We start from the raw sequence: 7,957 nt of genomic DNA, 5'->3' as shown, positions 1-7,957 counted from the left end.
GCTGATCAGTTACTTGGACAGCTTGCACCATGTTTGGAGAGAAACACTCCGGCATATGGGGGATGTGGCATGTGGGAAGCGGGGTCAGTTCTGGACTGAGCTCTTCACCTCCTGCTCTGTCATTGTGGATACAACCCAGAGTTCTCTTCATCTCTTTTCACTTTTACATTCTCTTCCTCAGAGACAATTTTTGCCTTTATGGCTTAAAATATTGTTAGCTATGTAAAATCTCCATTCCCATGATCGTAGAAACTCTTTGGTATTGAAGTACTGGATATTTAGTAGCCAGTTTTTAACACGGTATCTTGATACCTTGGGTACTTTTCCCAGAACCCACGTGTCTCCAAGTTGGAAATTTAGACCATAGGTTCCCAATCCTGCCTGCACATTAGAATCACTGTTGGAGCTTCTAAGCAGTGTCAGTGCTTCACCCCACTCTCAGGGATTCTGATTCAAGTGGTTTGGGGTGGGGCTTGATTATCAGTATTTTTTTTTTTTTTACTAGTTTTCCAGGTGATTGTAGTATACAGCCAAAGTTGAGAAGCACTGATACAGGCCAATAGCAAATTCCACTGGTACAAAAAGCAACTTTTCAATGCATGATGTAGGGTTGGGCTGACCCTTCAAATTCAATGTGACCAAAATATAATGCATTTCCAAAAGCAGCACCCCCCAACCGACTTTTGTCTTTGTCAGTTGTACCACCCAATGAAGAACAGGGATACTCACTCTTTCATTCAGCCAGTTTTCCAATACCCCCCCCACACCCCGCCAATCTGGTTTGTCCCTAAATCCGGCGGCCTTCAAAGTCCCACGACTGTACTCCTACTAGAGCTCTGCTTACCTCAGCCATCACCTCCTGGCTATCTCTTTGTAGTCATGGGTTCATTACAAGGCCCTTCTTTCATTTGAATGAAAGTAGGTATTAATTTTTTCTTTTAACAGCCTATTTTGCTCATGGCTGCCAGATTATTCTTTTTCAAGCACTGTTCTCACCATGTCCTTCTGGTTCAAAGTTTCTAGTAACTCCTTATTCTTACCCTCTAAATAGTGAACTGTGGGGGCATCTGGCTGGCTTAGGCAGTAGAGCATGTGGCTCTTGATCTCGGATTTGGGGTTCAAGCCCCACGTTGGACATAGAGCTTACTTTAAAAAAATGGTAAACGGTGTTGTATGCTTTTTAGGACTCTCCATATTCTAAATCCATTCAAATTGCAAAGTCATTTCTCTGGTCTCAGTTTCACCAACTGTAATCAGATGTTTAAAAATATGTATGTGTAAAATATATGTGTTATATCTACATACCTATCTATATCTATATCAAAACATATGTATATTCTTTTTAGCTCCAAACATTGTATTTTTTGACAATTTCCCACTACTATCTGGACTATTCACAGTAACTAGCCTATTCACAATTCTGACTAGCTTGACTTCTTCACTGTTTTAATGTTTTAATGACACAAGTGCGATGTTGCTTCTTTTCTTTTTTTTTTAAAGATTTTATTTATTTATTTGACAGAGAGAAATCACAAGTAGTCGGAGAGGCAGGCAGAGATAGAGAGAGAAGCGGGCTCCCTGCTGAGCAGAGAGCCCGATGTGGGACTCGATCCCAAGACCCTGAGATCATGACCTGAGCCGAAGGCAGCGGCTTAACCCACTGAGCCACCCAGGCGCCCTGCGATGTTGCTTCTTATGTTGTTTTTCTCTTTTGAAGACCTCTCAGTCTTTCCTTCACCTGCCCATACTGTGTCTGTCATTCAAGGCCTAGCAAAAATGCCAGTCATCTCCTAGAAGAGCAACTGAGTATACATCACACAACTTAAAATGAAGTGCATGTTTCGTGTAGTTCCCAGTCCTTCACTGCCTCCTCTTAATATTTTCTAAATACTCTGTTATTGTTATATCCCTTTCTCTTGCTGTAACGTTTACATAAGAGAATATTTGAAAACTTCCAAATGGTTGTACTTTTCTAATGTAAACTTTTGTTATGATTTTCTAATTGCCTGTGTGGTGGTCAGAGCATTTGGTCTGTGTATTTCCTGCTTTTTAAAAAAATTCAGTGGGGGCGCCTGGGTGCCTCTGCCTTTGGCTCAGGTCATGATCCCAGGGTCCAGGGATTGAGCCCCGCATCGGGCTCTCTGCTCAGCAGGGAACTTGCTTCCTCCTCTCTCTCTGCCTGCTTCTCTGCCTACTTGTGATCTCTGTCTGTCAAATAAATAAATAAAATCTTTAAAAAAAATTTATTGAAGCTTTTCTTTATGATACGATCTACTTTGTTTTTGAAAAGATTTTATTTATTTGAGAGAGACAGAGTGCAAGCAGGGGGAGGAGGAGAGGGGAGGGAGAAGGACAAACAGACTGCACTGAGCAAGGAGCCTGATGCAGAACTTGATCCCAGGAGCCTGAGATCATGACCTGAGCTGAAACCAAGAGTCGGACACTTAACCAACTGAGCCATTCAGGTGCCCCATGAGCTAGTTTTTGATCAGTTTTTGTAAAGATTTCATGCAAGCTTGAAAATAATATGAACTTTTTTTCAACAGCTTTAAAAAATAATAACATAAAATAAAACATATTTTATAAATAAAAGAGATAGAACCTATTCAGAACTGGAAAGTACATCAACAATCCTCCCAGAAACAACAGTATTGTTAATATTTTAAGTATTTATTTCTAGATTTCCTCTTTACCTTAAAAAAAATTACTATTTATCTGTCTATCTATCTATCTATCTATCTATCATCTTCTGCTTTTGGTGCTGGTGCTTAACAATAATTCAGATGCACTTTCTCACACTAAATATCATCATAGGCATCATTTTTAAAAGCATATTAGATATCCCATTGCATATATATCTCATAATTTACTTAATCAGGTCCCTGATGTCAGGCATTTCAATTTGATTCTGATTTTTACAACAATAAATAATGTTTTGTACTTCAAATGTTAAGGAAATGGGCAGGAAAAATAGTATAGTCACTCCTTTCTGCTAATTCTTAAAAATGCAATTAAAGGTATATTTTCAAAAGCTGCAACTGGATTGGAAAAATAAAGGAAGTTCATCATGTTCTAGGAAGAATCCCTGAGAAAAGGAGAGTGGATGGAACCTCCTTTAATTTCCTTTAAAAAGGAAATTAAGCTCAAAAGGTGAGTAGAAGAGTAGTGCTAGCAGCAGATGAGAGTGTTTCAAAGAACAGGCCACGTTTGGGGAGATGGAACTAGGAGCAGGGAGGGCCCTTTCAGCTAAGAAGGTGACTGGTCCGGCACTTACAGCAGGAGCAGCCAGGTATGTCTGTACGCAGGTGACTGTGGTGAGTACAGGAGCCTGGCTCAGAGAGGAGAGTGCCCTTTGGTGGCTTGACAAGGGGAAAGGAATTTTTAGAAGTGGAAGACTTCCCACTGAGATACCCACACTGGTATGACAGCCTACTGGTTCAGCCTTTCTGTCCTGCTACTCTCACTGAAAATAGATGGGCAGACAATCCTTCAAGCTCACTTTGCCTTTCCCTTGAATAAAGCAGAGAGGATAGAAGCGCCAGTACAGCATCTGAACCCAACAGTATGTCCCCAGTGAGAATCACCCACATTTAAGGAGAACCAATATCAGGAAAGATAACGAACTTAAACAGAGGAATCCACACCTCGGGAAATAGTTCCAGACAAGCAGAACAGGGCTTTAGAGGAAGTAGACAAGGACTTTTGCATAAGAGTATCCAAGAAGAGAAGAAAGGAGAGTGCATTGTTAACTAAGAACAGTGAATGAGACAGTAACTAAGACAGTGAATGAAGGGCAGAGGAACACACTGGGAGAGTCAAGGAATTCTTCCAGAGCAGAGTACCAGGGGATACAATTATGTAAACTAGAGATATAAGTGACTGATGTAAAGTCTCAGCATCCATCCTGCATAAATTCCAGAAGGCAACAAGGGAGATAATAGAGGGAAGATAAATTTTAAAGAAATATAATAGACCAGCATGTTTCAGATTTGAAGGTCACATATCCTCAATCTGAAGTGGCTTAGAATTAAACACAACCAAAGCAAACCTAATAAACCCAAAGCACCAGAAGCCTAGTCCTAGGTTCGAAAATAAACTGAGGAAGAAGAAATGGGGTACAGAAGTTGTGCTAAGGCAAGAAATTCATAAAAATTAATGTTAAACTTAAATATGTATTGATTAAAAGAGTACTTTTAAGCAACCCACAATTCCAGCTGATAACCACAGGGGACTTGGCTGAAGGTAGGCAGGCAGGGAAACAGAATCATGCCAACTTTTTTAATTTTAGGGGAGGAGGTGGCTACTGCTTAACTTTAAATATTGTTTGAACAATGTAAGAGTATAGACATACCTTTAAAATGCAAGAGTTATAACCAGAAATACAGAAATAGAATATGAATCTTTCCAATTAGTAGTTCAATAAAGCGAAATACAGTAGAAATAATCTGGACTTTGTGGTAAGCAGAAAATAAAATATGACAGCAGGGACTATTTCAAAAAGGCACAATCCCAATATGAATAAGCTAAACTCATTTACAGAGAGAGTTAATAAAAGTAAATCTAGCTATAAATAATGAACAGGGGATGAAAGAGAATGATAGATGATGGCTGACAATAAAAAGGTACCAGAAACAAACACTAATAAAAGGAGAGTAATTGTAACTATGTATTAATATTAGACAAAATAGAATTTAAGACAAACTATTTTAAGGGTCCAGAGTAACTCTTTGCTAAAAGGTATAAGATATAACAATCATAAATCTTTTTTTAAAAGATTGTTATTTGTTTATTTGTCAGAGAGAGAGAGAGCACAAGCAGTAAGGAGCAGTAGGTAGAGAGAGAGGCAAGCAGAGGGAGAAGCAGGCTCCCCGCTGAGCAAGGAGCCCGATGTAGGACTCAATCCTAGGACCCTGGGATCATGACCCGAGCTGAAGGCAGACGCTTAACCGATTGAGCCACCCAGGTGTCCCAACAATCACAAATCTTAATAGTCTAATATAACTGACTTTCAAACTGACTTTTCTGTTTAATTTAACTTCCAAAACATAGAAAGCAAAACCAGATATAACCAAATAGAGAAATGAACAAACCTACAATCGTACTGGGCAACTCCAATGCTCTACTTTCTGAAACTGAAAATCAAGTAGACAAAAACTTAAAAAACAGAAAATTTGAATAATTTAGCTTGATCTAAGATATGTTTCACATATACATTTTGTACCTGCACAGTAGAAAGAATGTGGTCTTTTAAAATTTATTTTTCCTTTTTTGTTGTTTTTAATTTGAATTCCAGTAAAGTTTCCATATATTAATAATATATAATATTAATATATAATATAATATTAATAATATATAATAATAATATACTAATATTCCATGTAATATTAGTTTTAGGTGTGCAATATAGCGATTCGACACTTCCATACAACAGCCAGTGCTCATCACGTATCTCACCCATCCCCCACTCCCTCCCCTCTGTAACCACCAGTTTGTTCTCTATAGTTCAGAGTCTGTGTCTCTCTCTCTTTCCCTCCTTTGCTCATTTGTTTTGTTTCTTAAATTCCACATATGAGTGAAAGTATATGGTATTTATGTTTCTCTGAGTTATTTCACTTAGCATTGTACTCTCTAGATTCATTCATGTTGTTGGAATGGCAAGATTACATACTTTTTTTTTTTTTAAAGATTATATTGATTTATTTGAGAGGGAGAGAGAGGAAGAACACACAGTGGGGGTGGGAGCAGAGGAAGAGGAAGAAGCAGACTCCCTGCTGAGCAGGGAGCCCAATGTGGGCCTCTATCCCAGGACCCTGAGATCATGACCTGAGCCCAAGTCTGAGGCTTAACCAACTGAGCCACACAGGCATCCCAAGATTTCATTCTTTTTTAATGGGTGTGTAATGTTCTATTGTATATATGTTCTATATCTTCTTTATCCATTCACTTACTGATGGACACTTGGGCTGCTTCCATAATTTGGCTATCATTGATAGTGCTGCTATAAACATAGGAGGGCACATATCCCTTTGAATTAGTGTTTTTGTATTCTTTTGGCAAATACCCAGTAGGAGAACTACTGTATCATAAGGTAGATCTGTTTTTAACTTTGTGAAGAAACTCCATACTGCCCCAGTGGCTGCACCAGTTTGCATTCCCACCAACAGTGCAAGGTGGTTCCTTTTTCTCCACATCTTCTTCAACACTTACTGGTTATTGTGAAACACCATATTCTTTTAAGCATACTTAGAGCCTCAAAAAACTGTAAACAGGCTCAAAGGAAATTTGAAGAATTCCTTTTCCCAACAAGTTGATAAATTACAAGTTTTCTGTTGATTATAATGCAGTAAAATTAAAGAACAGTTATGAAAGAGAAGTAAACATCATTTTTTACACCAACTAAATAACTTTTGGGAAAGGAGGATATAGGTGTAAGTGATGAGCTATTTTGAACAAAATTCACATTGTGTGGCCAAAGCAGTGTTCAGCAATCATTCTTAAGGTTTGCTTTTTTTTTTTTTTAAGATTTTATTTATTTATTTGTCAGAGAGAGAGAGAGAGGGCGCAAGCAGGCAGAGTGGCAGGCAGAGGCAGAGGGAGAAGCAGGCTCCCTGCCAAGCAAGGAGCCCAATGTGGGACTCAGTCCCAGGACGCTGGGATCATGACCCAACCTGAAGGCAGCCATTTAACTGAGTGAGCCACCCAGGCGTCCCTTAAGGTTTGCTTTCTGTATTAGTGTTAACTTCTAAAAAATTTAATGTGGGTTTTTTTTCCCCTATGTAAGATATTTTCATTGCTCAAAAGTTGAAACTATATAAAAATGTAAACCTAGGAGCATTTCACTTTCATTCCTAGCCTCTCTGCCTTGCCTCTCACTGAAACTCATCCCCATAGGTAGCTTTAAAAAATAATTTTTGGTTTATTTTTTTGTATGAGGGATATATCATATATTTTCTTTCTCAATTCCCATTTATGCAAAAGCTTGCCTACTATATTAGACATTTTCCTATTAACTAATATGATGGATTTTGTGTTGAGAAATCCATTGATCTCTGGGGTGCCTGAGTGACTCAGTCAGTTAAGCATCCAACTCTTGATTTCAGCTTAGGGTCATGAGATTGAGCCCCATGTTAGGCTCCATGCCCAGCATGGAGCCTCCTTAGGATTCTCTCTCTCCCTCTCCCTCTGCTCCTCCCCACTTCTCTAAAAAGTTAAAACAAACAAACAAACAAACAAACAAAAGAAATCTATTGATTTTATTATTATTTTAAAATCAGAAATGGGTGTTGAATTTGTTTTCAGCTTCTGGGGCCATGGTCATTTTTTTCCTCTTAGGAAATACTAGTATCATTAGTATTTTAAATTATTACGTATGACAGTGTACCTCAAGTTGATTAATTTTCCATCCTCATTTATCAGCAATTGTAAATATTTAAAACATTCCTTAGAGTTAGATATTTCTGTACAGGTATAAACACATTTAGTGCCTCCTTGATATTTCTTATGTAACATACTTCAGAAACTTTGGAATATACTAAATGAAGACTAATATATTTTCTAAACTGACTTTCAAAGAATAGCCTCTCCATAAATGTATTTGCTTCTTCCATTCTTTGAGCTGTTATGTTTAAGCTTGAAATTTTGGCTTTCAAGAAAATGTGCTTCCTTACCATTGCATTTCCGTAGTTAAGAGATACTCAGAGGCCAAGTCCAAGGGCTTAAAGCAGTCCTTCCTCTTACATTTTCACCTTCACGTAGTGATGTTCCTATTTAGGACTCCAGGGCAAGCGGAAAATGACAGACCATTTGCGGCGGTGCTGTTTGGGGGACTATAGGTAGTGACCGTAGTTAAATCCAACTTATTCATCTCTCCAGGCTTCTAAGCATGTGAAGGTTGTTTGAGTCAGAGATGTATCTTGTTCCAGGCATTTAATTTTTCATTATTCTCAAAGACTGAACA

Source organism: Mustela nigripes, chromosome 4, assembly GCF_022355385.1.
Source record: "Mustela nigripes isolate SB6536 chromosome 4, MUSNIG.SB6536, whole genome shotgun sequence".
NCBI classification, from domain to species: domain Eukaryota; kingdom Metazoa; phylum Chordata; class Mammalia; order Carnivora; family Mustelidae; genus Mustela; species Mustela nigripes.
The sequence above is the reverse complement of the archived record's forward strand: the minus strand, read 5'-3'. Positions refer to the sequence as shown.